Source organism: Vulpes lagopus, chromosome 11, assembly GCF_018345385.1.
Source record: "Vulpes lagopus strain Blue_001 chromosome 11, ASM1834538v1, whole genome shotgun sequence".
In the NCBI taxonomy this organism is placed as follows: domain Eukaryota; kingdom Metazoa; phylum Chordata; class Mammalia; order Carnivora; family Canidae; genus Vulpes; species Vulpes lagopus.
In genome coordinates this window covers 101,181,672-101,199,610 of record NC_054834.1, presented here as the reverse complement: position 1 = coordinate 101,199,610, position 17,939 = coordinate 101,181,672, and the positions used below count along the sequence as shown (strand labels likewise).

Genomic DNA, 17,939 nt, shown 5'->3' with positions numbered 1-17,939 from the left:
TAATATTTTGTTGGGGATTTTGTGTCTATTCATAAGAGATACTGGCCTGTTGGGGTTGTTTTTTGTTTTGTAGTGTCTATCTGGTGTTGCTATCAGGATAATGCGGGCTTCATAGAATGAATTTGCAAGTTTTCCTTCTTCTTCTTTTTTTTTTTTTTGAAATAGTTGAGAATGTTTAGTAGGTGCTCATTTTGGTAGCACCTAAAATAAACATAAGGTGTGATCCTGGAGACCCAGGATGGAGTCCCACATCGGGCTCCCTGCATGGATCCTGCTTCTCCCTCTGCCTGTGTCTCTGCCTCTCTCTCTCTCTCTCTCTCATGAATAAAAATATTTTAAAAAAGGAAAGAGTCACAACATAGAGAGTCCCAAATCTATAATAAACCTCACCCCAATTTTTAGCTGACTCCTTTGGCTGTACTTGTGCAAGACAGATTCCAAGGGGTCACAGTGAAAAACAACAGGTGGAAGGCTGAAAACTATGATAGAAATTTCAGCTATAGCCCACTGCAGAAGAGATGGAGCTAGAAATTTGGATCCAGAGAGCTTATGTACCTTCTAAGACAAATATGAACAATCCTGGGGCGCCTGGGTGCTGGTGGTTAAGCATCTGCCTTTGGCTCAGGTCATGATCTCTGGGTCCTATGATCAGCCCCACATCAGGCTTCTTGCTCAGCAGGGGGTCTGCTTCTTTCTCTCAACCTTATACAATATTTATAAAAATCTGGAGCCTCTACAATGATTTGTTCCCAATATCCTGTATACAATAGAACATTACTGGGATGCCTGAGTGGCTCAAAGGTTGAGTGTCTGCCTTCAGCTCAAGGTGTGATCCTGGTGTCCTGAGATCGAGTTTCACGCAGGGCTCCCAGAGGGAGCCTGCTTCTCCCTCTGCCTGTGTTTCTGTGTCTCTTATGAATAAATAAAAAATCTTAAAAAAAATTACTAAACACGTGGATGTTTATAGCAGCTTTATTCTGCAAGCTGAAAACAACCAAATGTCCATAAACAGGGGAATGGATAAATTCTAACAATGGACTACTGCTCAGACATGAAAAGGAATGAACCACTGATACACACAACAGCATGGATGTATCTTACAGACATGCTGAAGCTGGGAAACACAAGAGTATCTGTTTGTACGATTCCACATATGTTATGTTCTAGAAAAGGCAGAGGTACTTTTATGAAAACAATCAGAAATAAGATCATCTCTTGTGAGACTGATGGGAGAGGGGTGTGAGGGAACTCGCTGCTCCATTGGATGGATCCAGATCTTGAAGGAGGGTGGCTGTCAAGAACCGTGAAGGGTCTGAAGCTTTATCCTACTCGCAGGACAGCACGTTGGCATGCCAGTCTTGTGGATGCTGGCAGAAGACGCTTCAGAGATGAAGAACTTTATTATCCACAGCACAATAAGCAGTTTGAGCATCATGTATGCATTGGTTCCTCTAGTCCCCTAAGCCTTAAATCGGTAACAAAGGGGGTCCCAAATTGATGCTGTGTGTGTAGTAAGCTTCTATCAGAACTGAAGATCCTCAAGCTTTGGGAATCTAAATCTTTTATAAAGGGCAGTAAGTGTGGCTGCCCTTTGCTCTGGAAAAAGACATTATCCTTATTATGCTGGAGGCTACAACAAATCTGCCTTTTGCTTTAGAGGGGACACTATCTTCCAAGACGGTTCACTATAAAAACATTCCTGAAAAAAGAGTGCCTCCGCTTGCAAGACATACAGAAACAGTCTCCAACAGTGAAGGTGTGCACAAATTAAGGGGGACAGTAAAAGGGGAATTCTTTTGTTTCGGTGAATCCTTTGGAAGAGGGAGGTTTGGGAGGAGTCAGTGTGGTGGACCTAGGTGGCAGCTGAACCCACAGTACACTATTTCTTCAAACTACATAAGAATTAGGCTAATCTACATAAGGGCAGGGAAGCTATTTTTTTCTTCTTCTTACCATCGTGTCCCCTGGCACTCCATACACAGGTGCTCAATACAGTTGTCAAGCTTGTACAACCAAGGTCAAAAGGGAAACAATGCTTTTTCTGCCACCTGTTTTCCTTGTCTCTTCTGCTCATCACTTCCTCTCATCTCAGGTATACTTTTCTCTCCACTCCACTCTCTCAAGGGGCCACACAATGGAATAAAATTCTCTCTCCATGACATGCTCCATTTTTATGACAAAGATTTTCTAGTTCATTCTTAAAGAACTGTGCTTAAATTTTTTTATTTTTATTTTTTTTTTGTGCTTATAGTGTGTGAACTTAAGCAAAGGCATGGAGTATCCTGAGTGTATCAGCAACATTTCTTACTTGCTGTGTGTCATGGTGAAGTCATTTAACATCTTTGTGTCTCATAGTATTAATTCCCCAGAACTGTTAGAACTGCTAAATGGGACAATGCCTTAAAGTGCCTAGGACAGTACTGACTTGGTAAGAGTTCATTAGATGTTACCTGTTACTTTAAAATATCACTAAGATTTGTATGTGGACTATGATTTAGCTACTAATACATATATAAAAGAAAACAGACATAAAATGGAAATTAACGTTAGAATCTTTAAAAATCAGCCTAGTCAGCGGGGCCTCAATTTGAAGAGATGGCATCTGAACAATCACTAGGGTATTTATAGAAAATACAGATTTGTTTATGGCATCTCTGTAGTAAGAACCCTTACTACAGAGGACCCTTTATGTTGTAATCCAAATAAATAAAACATTTTGTGCCTATGTGTAAAGTGCACAGCTGGGTTTGAGGTTGCAAAAATAAACAGGATTTGATCACAAATAGCTTTCAATCTCGTAGGGGATACAGTATCCTTTTAAGATTTAAAAAAACTTCACACATTCGCCAAGGAAAAACGGCAATAGTGAAAAGCAAACACACACATACATTGGCTTCTTCTCAAACTCACTCTAGCTTAAAAATTTATAAACCATACTATATGCAGTTTTGTAATACTGCTTGCCTTCACTAAATAGTAAGCATTATTCCCATGGTATCCCACAGTTTTGGAAGGATTTGTTGTTGCATGATATTCAACTGGTGTGTATGAGTTTCTGAATTGTTACAGCTGTTGATATTTGGTGTACTGGTTAAGAATATGGTTTTCCGTGAAGACTGTGCCCAAAGTAGCTTCCTCCTTCACTGGTTTGTGTGATCTTGGGCAAGTTACTTCATTTCTCAAAGTACCTTACCTTTCTTCTTCTTTTTTTTAAAAAAAGATTCTATTTATTTGACAGAGAGAGCGAGAGCGTGCGTGAGCGAGCACAAATGGGGGGTGGGGGGGTAGGGGGAGAAGCACACTCCTCACTGAGCAGAGAGCCCAATGTGGGACTCGATCCCAGGATCCTGGCATCATGACACCGGCTGAAGGGAGATGCTTAACTGACTGACCCACCTGCCCTCCCTTTTGTTAAAACAAGAACAGTACTTCATAGGTTTTGAGATATATGTAGAACAATTAGCTTGATACCCGACAAATAGTAAGGGCTCAATAAATCGAGATTTTTTTTTTTTTTTAAAGAAGCAGTTTTAGATATTTTGGTTCCCTCACCGATATCCATCCATACTTTTTCTCCATTTTATAGCAATCATGTAATTAGAGGGGAGGGTTGGACACTGATTCACTTACACACATCAGCCTAATCCCATTTCTCCAGCTAGTGATTGTATCAAGTAAACCAAATATGATCTGAAGTGTCCACGACATTTGCGCAATCACACGAATGGATAAGTTATCAACTTGCAGGTCTCATTATAGTCCTATGAAGATCAGTATTATAGTAATAATTTTTCTTCATGTGAACTCCTCTTTCATCAAAGGATAAACCCTATTAGGCATGGTAAATCGTTCTTTGAACATCTTATTTGCACTAATATCTTTAGATTTGTTTACATCCATATTCATGGATAAACTGAGGATATATAAGCTTTCATTTTAATTGCTTTTAAAATTTTGGTATCAAGGTAATATTATTTATGCAAAATGGACATGTGTACTCACCTTTTTCTTGCTGCATGGAAAAACTTAAAAACCACAGGAATAATGTGTTTCTCAAGTCTGGAAGAATGGATAAAGTGAACAGGGCTTATTTAAGGATCCACAATTCACTGATAACCGCTTCAATTTTTTTCTTTGGTTATTGACCTGATTAGGTTTTCTTAATTATTATTGATTGGCTATTCTAAACTGCTGTACTTGACATTTTATAACAAATGTTTAAATAAAATATATAGTTGAGGATGGCGCTTAAGTCTCTTTCCATTACTTGTTATTTCTGATTTTCAATTTTTTAAAAAAAATGCATGTTAGGTTGCCTTTTTACTTTTTTTCTCATTTACTTCTAATTAGTCTGTTTATTGTTAACTTTTGTTTCTAGTGTTACATGTTTAATTCATCCATTTCCCCTTCGTATGCAACAATGGCTATCAATTTGTCCTTTAGCATAGCTTTAAATATATCACCCTCTAGCTTTCTGCCATTTTGTTTTCAATTCTATTGCATCTTTTGACAAAATAATTTAGAAGAGGGCTTTAAAATTATTTTCCAGATGACTGTGCTTTTATTTTCTGGTTTTGTTACCTTGTGATCAAAGAACACAGCCTCTACAATTTCTGCCCTACAAAATGAACTTCAGGGGAATTATCAGGCTGTAGTGGTTGTTTTCAGCTTTTACAGTCCGCTCCGATGCTGATGCAACGTCCAGCAGATGGGCATCGAATGCTGAGCCATTTCATTCTTCTAAGATCACTGAGGAGGCAGAGGGTGTCTAGGTTTGGAATAGAAGGTGGTAAGTGATTTCCTTGCAATTTGTCTTCAGGACAGAGGCTAAACAAACTTTAGGACAAGTTTGAGGGATTGTTTTGTTTTTGAATCTTGCCGTAAATATTCTAAATCAGCTGATATGCATAGGTCAAGAGATGTTTCTGGGTCCCCCACGCTGCCTGTTACTCAATATTGCTATCGATTTGTAAACTATTGCATTTGAGAAAAAAATTGTATCGTTTTAAAATAAATGGTATTTTTTTTCATTTTTATCTCCCTTTTACTTGGTTATGATAGTTCACAGAACACCTGTTAAAGGTCTCCACCATAATCTACACTATTTATTAAAAAGATTTTAGTTATTTGAGAGTGAGCACATACAGAGGGGAGGGGCAGAGGGAGAGCGAAAAGCAGGCTTCTCACAGAGCAGGGAGCCCTATATGGGGCTCAATCCCAGGGTCCCAGAATCATGACCTGAGCCGAAGGTAGAGGCCCGACTGACTGAGTCAAGCAGGTGCCCCCTCTACACTTTTTAAAGGCCTTAGTATTTCTCCATTAAAAAAAAAAAAGATTTTATTTATTTATTCATGAGAGACACACAGAGAAAGGCAGAGACATAGGCAGAGGGAGAAGCAGGAGCCTGGGATCAAGCCGAGCCCAGGGCAGATGCTCAACCACTGAGTCATCCAGGCATCTCTGTATTTCTCCATCTCAACACTATATTATTCTGCATATAAACTGTAGAGTTTGTTGTCTTCACTACTAATTGTAATTTTAGTAGTGAATATGCTATTTATACTTTCTTTAATTGTACTCTGAAATACTTTAATATTAGCTGTTATGTGACAGACTTTGATTAAAGGTAAGTCTTTTGGAAGAAGCAATCATTTCATTCTGTTTTTAAAATTTGAATAGTTTAAACAGTTTTGATCTTTTTTTTTTTAAGATTTTATTTATTCATGAGAGACACAGGGAGAGAGACAGACAGAGACAGGCAGAGGGAGAAGCAGGCTCCATGCAGGGAGCCCGGTGTGGGACTCAATCCCAGGACTCCAGGATCACGCCCTGGGCTGAAGGCAGGCGCTAAATCGCTGAGCTACCCAGGCATCCCAAACAGTTTGGATCCTAAGTGCTATTCTTATTTCTTTCAACTTTTTAAAAAATTTTTTATTTATTTATTTATGATAGTCCCACACAGAGAGAGAGAGAGAGGCAGAGACACCGGCAGAGGGAGAAGCAGGCTCCATGCACCGGGAGCCCGACGTGGGACTTGATCCTGGGTCTCCAGGATCGCGCCCCGGGCCAAAGGCAGGCGCCAAACCGCTGCGCCACCCAGGGATCCCTCTTTCAACTTTTGTCAAATAGGATTCCATTTTTGTCTTTTTCAAGCTCTGGACAGGAGGAATGCCTGCACGGCTCAATGGTCGAGTACCTGCCTTTGGCTCAGGACATGATCTCAGGGTCCTGGGATCGAGTCTTGCATCCGGCTTTGTGTGGAGAGCCTGCTTATCCCTCTGCCTATAACTCTGCCTCTCTCTGTGTGTCTCTCGTGAATAGATAAAATCTTTTTTTTAAAGATTTTATTTACTTAGAGAGAGACAGAGAGTACAAGCAGGGGAACAGAGGGAAAGGGAGCAGCAACCAGATTCCCCACTGGGCAGGGAGCTGGATGCGGGGCTCCAAACCAAGACCTGGGATCATGACCTGAGTTGAAGGCAGATGACGCTTAACCATATGAGCCACCCAGGCACCCCATAAATAAAATCTTAAAAAAAACAGTATTTGGACAGGAGACATTGTTATTTATTAATCACCTTAACAGATTTTGAAAGATGCTTTTTTTTTTTTTTTTTTTAAAGTAAGTAGTCTCCATGCCCAGCATGGAGCCCCATATCAGGCTTAAACTCACAACCCTGAGATCAAGACCTGAGTTGAGATAAAGTTGGACCCTAAACTGACCAAGACACCCAGGCACCCTTTAAAAGATTCTTAAATTTACATTTAAATTCCAAAGTAAAAAACAGTTAAGCTTTAATTTTTTTTTTTAAACAGAAGCTAGAATTTTGCCCATTTTACCTCCTAAAAAAAGACACTGTGATCCCTTCCTGGCCTTCATTAATTTAATCTGGGGTTAATAAATCCCATTTAAATTTTTTGAAATAAATCATTTAATAAATATGTTTTAAATATAGTTACCTGCATTATCATAATAGTTTTACTGATTTCAATACTTACCAACTTTCTTTTCTTCTTAATTTTGGTTCATTTTGGTAATGCAGTGATTATTTTCAGGTATTTCTTTCTATAAAGGGCAAATAAGTAGTGTGGTGCAGATCACAGAATGTTTTTCTGTTACCTTCACATGTGGATGACTGAAGACATTCTGAACTAGAAAACTGCTCTATTCCAGCTGGCATTAATGTGTAAAAGAGGATCTTCATGTAGACTACAGCCTTTTCCTTAGATCAAGATTTCTCCTATTAAAACTATATATTAATTTGTTTTCTTTGGGATCACCTATTATTCAAAGGATAAATCTTTGTAACCAGCCTTTTAAATCTGTACCTTTTCTCACTAAATTCATCTGAAGGTGCTTTTTAAAGTTTATCTTCCACTCTGGTGCTTTTGGTTTATCGTAACATCTTTAAGTTGCAGAATCCTTTAAAGGAAAGCTTATTATGCACAATATAGCACACTGAGGAAGGCAGCTCTGATCTCTGTTGGCTCAGGAGAACCTGCAGATTTCTGAAAACCAGTTTGATATTCACCTTTCTTCATTTGGGGTTCGATTCTCCTTAGCACTATGACTATTTACCGTTTCTGAAACAAATCTTAATTTGGCCTCTCCCTTTCTTGTCCCACTCTTACTCTTCTGCCCTCATTATCATAATGTTCTGTTGCACCAGGATGGGAGCTGAAGCAGCTATTTTCTAATATTTCTTGCTATGCATGTGCTGGAAAAATAAAGCCCTTCATTCTAAATGCCTCAGGATATTTATTGTTCTTTTCTCATGCTGCAGAAGTGTCTGTCCCATTAGCCTCATGCTGATTTTGCTTAATTCACTAACAAAAACTTTAATTCAAGTGTAAGATACAATTTTAAAAATGTGTAAACCATTTAGAGTACAACTCAAAAAGTTATCGCCACACTAATGAAGAAAAGCAGGATTACCAGCACACCATCAGGCCCATTTCTGACTTCTCCCCACTCCATTCTGCCGACAGGTATATTTTGCTTGTTTTTGAACAATTTTATAGCGGGAATTATACAGCACATTTTTTGTTGGCTTATCAACATCATGTTTATAAGATTCATCCAAATTGTTACATGTAGCAAGTTAGCTCATGTCCTTGTCCTTGTTTGAGCAGTAGCTCACTCTATGCATTGACACTGGAGTTGTTTCGACTTTGAGGTTATTATGAATAATGCTAAGAATATTCCTCTATATATGTTTGTGTACCCATATGTTACCTTGGTTGGATACATGCTTAGATGTGGAATTACTGAGTTGAGGGTGAATGTATGTTTTAATGTTAGTAGGCTTCTGTCAAACATTTCCAAAATGGTTGGGCCAATTTACACTACCACCAGCACAGTTTATGAAGAGTTCTTGTCTGCTCCACATTCTCATCAACACTTGGTACTGTCGATATTTTAATTTTTGCTGTTTGTAACAGTGTAAGGGTATCTGACTATAGTTTTAATATGCATTTCCTTAATGACTAATGTGGCTAAACATTTAACAGATTTAAAAATTAGTCTTAAACTTATGTTACTTATCAAAGTAAAAAAGAATGTTTTAGTGTTTCTTTAAAAAAGATAAGGAATTTACCCAATTCTCCCTTCTTTTGCCCCAAAAAACAATACACAAACACACACACACACAAAAATCCCTTCTCGGCCTTCTGTGTGAAATGCTGGTTCAAATCTCTTGTCCATTTAGTTTCTCATTTCTCAGTGAGGACAGGTTTAGCTAGACCAACTGGAGAATTGGCAGACTCTGAGGATTGCTTTCAGCTCTTTTTCAATCCACTCAAGTGCGGATGCTTATCCAGCAGGTAGCCAGAAATGTTAAACCCATTTCATTCCTCCAAGGAAACCCAAGGAAGTCCATCAGATGTAGGCTTAGTGTAGACGAGGATAATAAATTTCCTTGCAGTAAGACCAAAGTTCTTAGTTTTGAAAAACAGCTAGAAAGAATGCCTTTTCAAAAAGAATCTTGCTCTAAGTACTCTACATCTGCTAATAGGTAGAGGCTAAGAGATCTTTTTGGGTTGCTTTGCTGCTCTTGTCATTATTCTTCCCTTTTATGACTACCACTCCCTACCCCTGGGTGAATGCCAGCGGTGGTTCTCTGAGTTAAGGAAAAGCTCCAGGATAGTTACACCTTCAGTGCCACTCCAGAAAGCCTCTTCTGATGGGACTCTTTAACAGCTGCCTCAAGTGTAAGTTCAGCCTTCTTATACATAAGGTAATAAGCAATGTTAGATGATGGGAGCACTAAGGTGTCATCTTGCCTTACTAACAAAGTTACTTATGCAGAATTTGAATTCGCTATTAAAAAAAATTATCCTTATGGCTTTACCTAGTAAGAATTCCTTCTAGTTTCCACTATTTTTACCTAAGTTTCTATGAATAACATTAATTTTTTTTTATTTGAATGTTTCATGGGTATTTTTGTAGAAAACTGGCATAGGAGTATTGCAGGTGTTTGTTACTTATACTGCCTTTAACTTTTTTATTTTCTAGATGAAAAAACAGGTCCAAAAAGGCAATGCTGCTATCATGTATGAAACTTTGGGGGGAACTGAAGGTTAGCAATATCAGTATGATCTAGAAGACATGATACATTCCTATATTATAAGTAACTGAAAGCTATTAAGTAAAAGTACATTGCTAATCTTTCAGGATGACATAAAGGAAATCTACTTTCATTCTTTCTTCCTCCCACACTTTGAGTTACAGCAGTGAAGTAAGACTGGGCTGGGTGAAAAATGAGCCTATATCACAGTGCTTAGGATCCCCAAATTCAGGGTAAAAGTGAAAGGAAATAAGCCCTGCTAGGAGTTTCTGGTGTAAAGATTAAGCCAAGATAGTATCTAAATGGTAGATGGGCCCAGGCAGGAGTTTGTGATAGTAAAACAAAGATGTGTGCTACCTCCCCAAGTATGTTCTTTTTTTGCCACTGTTGGTCCAATTTTGGCATTGCCAATGCAGGTCAGCCAGTTCCAGTTTTCAGCAATCACTGCAGATTCTTCCTAAAGTCAGTCCTATAAGTAACAAATCATGATCTCCTTCTACACTGTCCCCCAAGTGTCACATTCTTAAGTTACTAATGTACTAATGTGAAAGAGGAAAGAAGTCTCTTGTGCCAAAGGATCAATGATATAAGAATGTAAAAACTATTTTCTAGTGCCAAAACACAATATAACAGACTTTGTCAAGGATGAAAGGAAAAAAAAATTAAAATGATGTATTTTTGTATACCAGATCTTCCAGTAAATGAAGATGACTTTAATTAGATGACTTTAAAGTAGATGACTTTAATTCTTCTTTTAGCATTAAACAAAACAGAACAAGCCCCAAACCCTCTAAGAACTCTGTACTAATGAATGCTGTGACCTGTGTTTTACTAATGCTGAAAATTGATAATATATGAGCAAGAAAATCAGTTAGCAGCAACAGCATTCACCTACAAAATCAGGCAGGAAAATGAAAAGAGCATAGATTCATATGAGTTTCTGTGAGTACGCACTTTGGTTATCTGACTGTGCTCAACAATTTTCCCAATTTCTATAGGAAACAGTACTTGTTTTTTGATATGGGTCCTGAGTTTTGCATTTCAAATACAAATGATTTTCCTAAAACAGTTTCCTGATGCCCTCCCTTCACCACTTCTGCAGCAATATTGTCGGAAAGGCAGTCTCCAGGGTTCTGCAATGGTTGCAGCCTTAGTTAGCTTGAAGGTTAGCTAGCTTACATGGACCTTGACATCTGGATATTGACTGCAATTCATCTAAGACAGTCATAGGACTCCCTTTCCTGTGGTAGATAACCAGGCTAATGGATTTTCACAAGGCCTGGCAACTTTGTCAAAGTTTAGTATTAGGGACCTCCATATTCTACTGAGGACAAGTCTTTTCTACCTCAAATAAAGTCAAAACATGGTCATTATAATGAATGAACTGCAACTCCATATGTTACTAAATGTTTCTATCTGATCCCCTAGTAATACCATACCTTCAGTTCCCAGGATCCATGTGTCCTTGAGTTACTGTTTCTAGAAAAGGAAATAATGCAATCCATTTATTAGAATTCAGAGATTAAAATGAAACTTATCTAATAAGGATGACCTTTATGTTTTCTCTCTTTACTGAAATCTTTCAGTAAAGAGTTCAGTTTCATAGTTGCTATGATTTTAATAGAGCTTACCATCCACATATGGAAATAAATAAAATTTGCATGTGGCTATACCCCAGGATGAGAAGGCCATATATATATTTCATTTGTTCTTGACTTTACTGAGTTTTAGTTTTATGCAAATAATTAATAAGTTACTGAAAATTAAACTGTACCTATAAATGAAGAGATCTGCAGATGTACCAAAAAAGCATTCATTTTGTAAGAATATTCACTTTAGGATTGTAAAAATACTCAGATACATAGACATGTATTTCTATACTCTTGTGATTATTTTATTTCAGCTTTTTAAACACTGATGATAACTACATCACTTTTATGCTCCTTTGTCACTTAAAAAGAATGACACATATCTACATACTTTAGAGCCAAAAGCTGATGAAAATTCATTATAACTCATTTCAAGATAAATGTAAATAAAAAATAAAATTAGGTAGACACTGGGTGGCAAAAAGCAAATTACCATCCTATACAAACATCAAAGAATATTTGCTAACATGAAAAAGGTGGCCTGTCATCTTGCTATTTCTAAGACTGCTTGTGTTTCAGTTTCTTACTATAATTCATATTTACTGATACCAAAAGCAGATGCTTAATCGTAAAACGTGCTTAAGGTAAAAAGACTTAGGAACTTCTCAATGTCTTACTTCTACAATAGTTCAATTTAAGGTCCAACATAAGGACTCTCTTAAGGCCAGCATACTGCAAAGTCAATGCACTGACAACCCTATCACTTAGGGAGAAGGGAAAAACTCGGCCCCAAATCTGCAGACTCAGTGTATCTGTATTTTAAACAAATACCTGAGGTGATTTTTGTGAACACTAAAGTTTAGAACCACTGCTTTAGACAATACAAATCCTATCATTTCATGCTCAATGCCTTAAGTCATATTGGAATGCTACTGTTCATTGAGTGGCGGTGTTTATCACCACCTAGTGGTAATATCTTTTATTTCTATTTTCTGTCTGTTCATTGATCTCACGTAGGTTCCAATTAAGAGAACAACATTCAGAGAATGTGAAAATTTTACAGTAATTTCCTTAGTATTTTGCATTAGCTTTTTATCTATGGTGGGATTAGAAAAAGGATAAAAAAGAAAACCACACCACTACCATTGAATAGAAACAGTATATACTGTAGAAGAATCTCTCCTAAAATACATTTGTTGTAGTATCAGTGCCCCGTTAGTAGTGTAGCTCTAAAACACATTTCACAGTGCAAACTATGGTATTCTTTTGTAGATACAGGGGTGATGTATATTAGCATATCAAAGGTTCTAAGAAGTTTCATGACCAAAAAGATCTGCAATAATAACCAAACATTTTCTAAATATATTTGACTATGAAAACTCCTTCCCTAAAGAACACTTACTGACTCCTCTCAAGACACTAATATTTCAAGGTACAGAGCTTAGGACATAAAGCTCTAGAAACAGCAAATCTGGTAACTGTTTTCAGCATCTGTGATCTACCATAAAAGACCTGACAATGACTTCACATGAAAGTTTTGATCAGGATTTTTTTTTTTTTGATGCTATTTATATTGGAACCACATATTTGAGAAATAAGTTTATTGATCTGAATTAACTTTTTCTTTTTTTCAAATTAAAGAAATACACACCTAATAAAAACCTCTCTATGCCAGCCATTTTAGTAACTGACATATGCAGAGCATCTAGGTGTCTATATGTTATGTTCTTATATCCAGAATGCATTTGAGAAGTAAACATTTAAGTGAAAAGATGAGCACTAGATTATTAGATGCTATTTTCTTAGGTTCTAAACCTCTTCATTTTAAGAAAAATGTGCCATTTTAGTTTTTAAAAATAAACTTTTAAGGTTCAACTACAAGCGACAACTGGGACACACTGGTGGAAAACACAATAGAACGGTGCATCATAAAAGCAGTGTTTTGTAGGCAGAGAATACAAATCACTGTAGAATTTACTATGAAGGAATCAAGGAGATAAATCTACATAAGACACTTTACTGAAACCACAACTGTTTGCTGAAACTGGCTCTCTGACATTAAATGCAGAATGGAGAAATTGGGAATATTTCATCCAAAAAGAAAATTTGGAGGGCAGGAGGGCGTATGGTAGCTATCACCTGAAAGATTTAACTTCTTCTATATATATGGCACAGTGAAAAACTTAAAGACTAATAGGTAAAAAGTGTGGGGAAATCAGATTTTGTCAATTAAGAGGATAAAGATGTAATGGCCTCAGCTATGCGTTAAGAGAGCTCCCTATTTTTACACCATTTAGATTAACCAGCTGCTAGATAGATTTCTGGGGGGGAATTCAAGCATTTCTTGAGTGGTACAGCATGATAACCTGTAGGGCACAATTTGGTTCCAATCCGTGAAAATGGAACTATGTGCGCAATAAATGAGTGTAGGACGAATAAATCTACCTGTTGGTAATTAATCCTCAACTCTCCTCACTTAGGTTTTTCATTTTGAATGAGTACTTTTACTTTCTTTTCAAAATATGCCCTTTGGTTCATAAAGATTCCATTCTCATTCACTAAGTCCTGCCTGGGAAGATGAGATTAGAAATTTTCTCATCTAAATTTACCAAAAATTTTGATTCAGAAAAAGGATTTCAATTTTTCAATGGAGCGATGTCAAGCTGCAATACTCTATTATGCTCAGTGAATTTAATCTTTCATTTTTAGTTTAACTCAGGAGGTGAGAGGCATAATGAGGAGGTAATTCAGTGGTTTTCATAATTACATACCATTTATAATATCCTTAAGATGCCGAGTTTCTGACTTAGATATACCTTTTCTGATCCATATTATTTACCTTAAGAGTGGCTAAAAATTTTTTCTTGGATTTTCAAAATACAAGCAGAGTAGGATCCCCAATTTTTAATATTTTTTTGAAATGACTATTCTTTCTATCATAATCTGTTCTGAAATTACTTGCAAGTCACATTTTGCAGTGACCATTATATCCTGTATTTATAAGGGAAAATGTTCACCCTCCCGCCAAGCCACTGACATTTATTTAAACTTATTATCAACAACAACCTAAAACTTTTTTTTATTACCTTTGCCCTATAATCTTCAAAGAACTTTGTAATCACCAACAAATTTTGGTAGAACTATAAAAATACAGTATAAAATATTTCTACTGATGTCTTTTGGCTCTTGCCTCAGATTAAGTGTAAGTATGTAGCCAATCTGCATGTGTAGGTTTAGCAGCAATTTACCATATTTTATTGAATCTAAGATGCAACTGATTGAAGGAAATACTTTTATTTTACATTCCATTAAGAAATGAAAATAGATTGTCAATTACATTATGGCACACCATCGATACCAAGATGTTTCCAATTTCAGAAGTATAAAAATATGCATCTCAAAATCAATGAAATATGTCATTTAGTCAAATTCTTAACACTGTCGATTATGTTTTATTCTCTTCTTTCACATAAATAAGGCATGATTTAGTCAAGCAAAGAAAACTTTATTTCTGCTACATATAACAACATATTGCTCTAAGAAACAACTATTAGTTTTAGCACTGACGTATGAATTCAAAAATACATGTCAACAATCCGTGCTCCCCAGACAAAACAATGTTGTGCACAGACTATCAGGTATATGAAAAAAAAAAGCTGTCAACTGTCCACAGGGAGTGCGTCCAGTCACATTTTCAGTCAGTCAGCTGAGGATTATGTCAGTATTTAGTCTTTGTTCTGTAGAAAGAACACAACAGAAGTATGAAAATCATCACCTGAAAGGAAACAGCTGTTGTATATATAGTATTCCTAAAATGTTAGGAATTTCCTTTATTTCAAAAATAAAGGAAAAATAAGCAAGGTTATCTGCTTACTAAATCATAGATGCCCCCAAATAAACAAAACCAAACTTACTCAGAAGTATGATGCAAGCAGGTACTGAATTTCTGGAGGGAAAATGCTGTGAATTAATACAAAATCAGGATACTCTGAAATACTAAAATTTTTAATCTCTTCAAATAGAAAGAGAAACCTATTTTGTACAATAAACCCAGTTCAAAATAGAACTCAATTACTTTCAAAGTTATATTCTTAGACCGGTTTCTTTTCCTATTTCATCAACGTAGCTCACTTAACCATTAGGCCTGTTTTTCAGAGACAAAAGAAACCAGCCTTTACGAATGGTGCTGATGTTCCTTGAAATCAAGGGAACAAGTAAAAAAAATACTGCCCTTCTCAAAGAACTTCAATGGCCATAATCATGTAAAATTTGGGAAACTTTCATACTATTTTATTGAACTTTAAGACAACACATTTATTTAATATACCAGCAAAGGAGGAGAATCTCATGGAGTCCACAGTAAATAGAAAATCTACAGCAAAAATAAATCTAAAAACCATGCTGTAATTTAGTGGAAGACATTCAAAACCAATACAGCTGGTTATGACTTACCATTTTCAGCTAACCTAAACCTACTTTATCTTTGCTCTGAATAGGTACAATGATTCAATAAAGGGAAAAAGGATAGATTTTGTGAATAGTCATTCTGAAGAATATGCACTTCCTCTAATGTAGGGAACAGGGATTAATGCACATCACTTTTCTAGGAGAAAACGTGGTATTATAAAGCTTCATTCTCACAGCATCAGCTGGCCACATTTTGTATCATTAAACTTTTATTTTCTGACCATTTTGATAAGGTGACAACTCAAAGATTTCACTGAAATCACCAATGCAAGTTTCAGCTCACAGTTGCAGAACATTTTTTTTTATATATATATATATTTATTTAGATTTTATTTATTTATTCATGAGAGAGACAGAGAGAGAGGCAGAAGCATAGGCAGAGGGAGAAGGCTCCATGCAGGAACCCGATGTGGGACTGGATCCCAGGACTCCAGGATCACGCCCTGGGCCAAAGGCAGACGCTCAACCGCTGAGCCACCCAGGCATCCCCATTATTTTATTTTATAAGGAATTCTGCTGATTCATTTTTTCTTATTAACCCTATTAAAAAAAAAAATGAGCCTCAGAAAGGTGAAGAGATCTGCCCAATCATCCAAGCATCAGAACTAAAATTCCAAGCCAGATCTGATTTTGAAGTTGAATATTTTTATACTGTATAACCACTAGGAAAGGCTCAATCACAGGGGCAATTCATATATTTTCCCCATAAGAACTTAGTATTACTGTCCTTTCTTAAGGACAAAGGTTTTTTGAATAAAAGAATTGTTAGGTATATATCAAAATATTCATAGATACCAACACACACATTTTTGTGTGCTATTTTAGAAGATAGCTTGTCTAACCAGAATTCAAGTCTTAACATTCTATTTGTAAAAATGAAAAGACAGCTTTGTTTTAAGAAGGATTTGCTAATTCTTGTTCACTGGCATTTTAATAATTCTACATTGTATGGGGTAATGAGAATGAATTTTGTAATTAAAGAAAACATCAAGACATTTCTAAATTAGGATTATTCATAATGGCCCAATGGACCTTTCCTATCGCCAATTGCCTTCTAGAAGGAGGAACTAGTTACCTGACTTACTCTATTAGAAAAACGGTCATCAGCAGTAAGGGTTATGACAATTCACTCTGGTACTTGCTAGTCGCCATAAGTGGTCAGAAAGAAAACTAAGGTAAAAGAAATTTGCTTTCAAGTCAGTAACTTTAAGGTCAATCTAAAGTGCTTGCCAACCGCTATCATTTGGCCAACAGTGGACTTGGGAAGCTGGTGTATGTGGGAACAGGGAAACTGAAATTCAGTCCCTGAAACTCAGAATACATTTCCAGAATAAGAAAAGCAAAAGAGTTGAATACTTCTACTTTAAAGAATGTTTCCCTAAGGCATGGAGATGAGTCGGCTATCACAGAAAAAGAAATATAAGTTTCATTTCTGGAAACAAAAAGAAAATGGAATTCATATTGCGTATATACCATTATAACAGACAAGAGTTTTTAGTAAACTGTCAGGGTTCCTTTTTTAATACATATACGCACAAGAGAATACTTTCTTTTTTTAAAAAATATTTTTATTTATTTATTCATGGGGGGGTGCAGAGACAGGCAGAGGGAGAAGCAGGATCCATGCAAGGAGCCTGATGTGGGACTCGATCCCAGGTCTCGAGGATCAGGCCCTGGGCTGAAGGCGGCGCTAAACCGCTGAGCCACCTGGGCTGCCCAAGAGAATACTTTCTGAATGTATGGTTTTAATGCACAAACTCACAAATACAAGTCCAGATGAACACTAGCGTTTAGGTTCAAAAGGTCCATCGAGACATATTATTTGATATTGCTTTTTAAGCATTTCACTAGTGAGATGTCAAACACTCTTTATAGAGATTATTACAAATTACCTTAATTTATAACTCAAGATGTTAATCCTTCAAGTTAAAAATCTTTAGAACTATTTCAATTTTAAAGTTATGTAAGCAAAAAAATAAAGTTATGTAAGCATATGGTAAAAAGTCCAATTCTTAACATTAAAGACATTCATAAACAAGAAAACCCATTGTTTAATTTTCTACATTAAAATTTGATTTTACTTTGTAGAAGGGCAAAAACGCTTTCCTGGTAAACATGGAAAACATTCATTTTAAGTGTAAAAAGTTCAAGTTTAAAAAATATACTGTGAAATTAACCCAACCTATGGTTTTATTAGCTAAGCTTTAAGTCATAATGCTTTTAATTGACAACTTCCAAATCCCTAACTTGATACATATTCCTCTTGCTATAATATTTAGCCAGTGTGTTTTAAAAATTTAGACTAAAAAGGGCTTAC

The 17,939-nt window shown here is 36.4% G+C and overlaps 1 long non-coding RNA gene across 1 annotated transcript; it reads right to left on the bottom strand.

The window, feature by feature from the left end:
• Positions 1-958: 958 nt before the first annotated feature.
• Positions 959-5,758, bottom strand: LOC121471753. Its single transcript, XR_005982697.1, has 3 exons — positions 4,582-5,758; positions 4,003-4,059; positions 959-1,380 (listed from the first exon to the last, which is right to left on the bottom strand). It is a non-coding gene; the product is annotated as an uncharacterized LOC121471753 (long non-coding RNA).
• Positions 5,759-17,939: the final 12,181 nt, after the last annotated feature.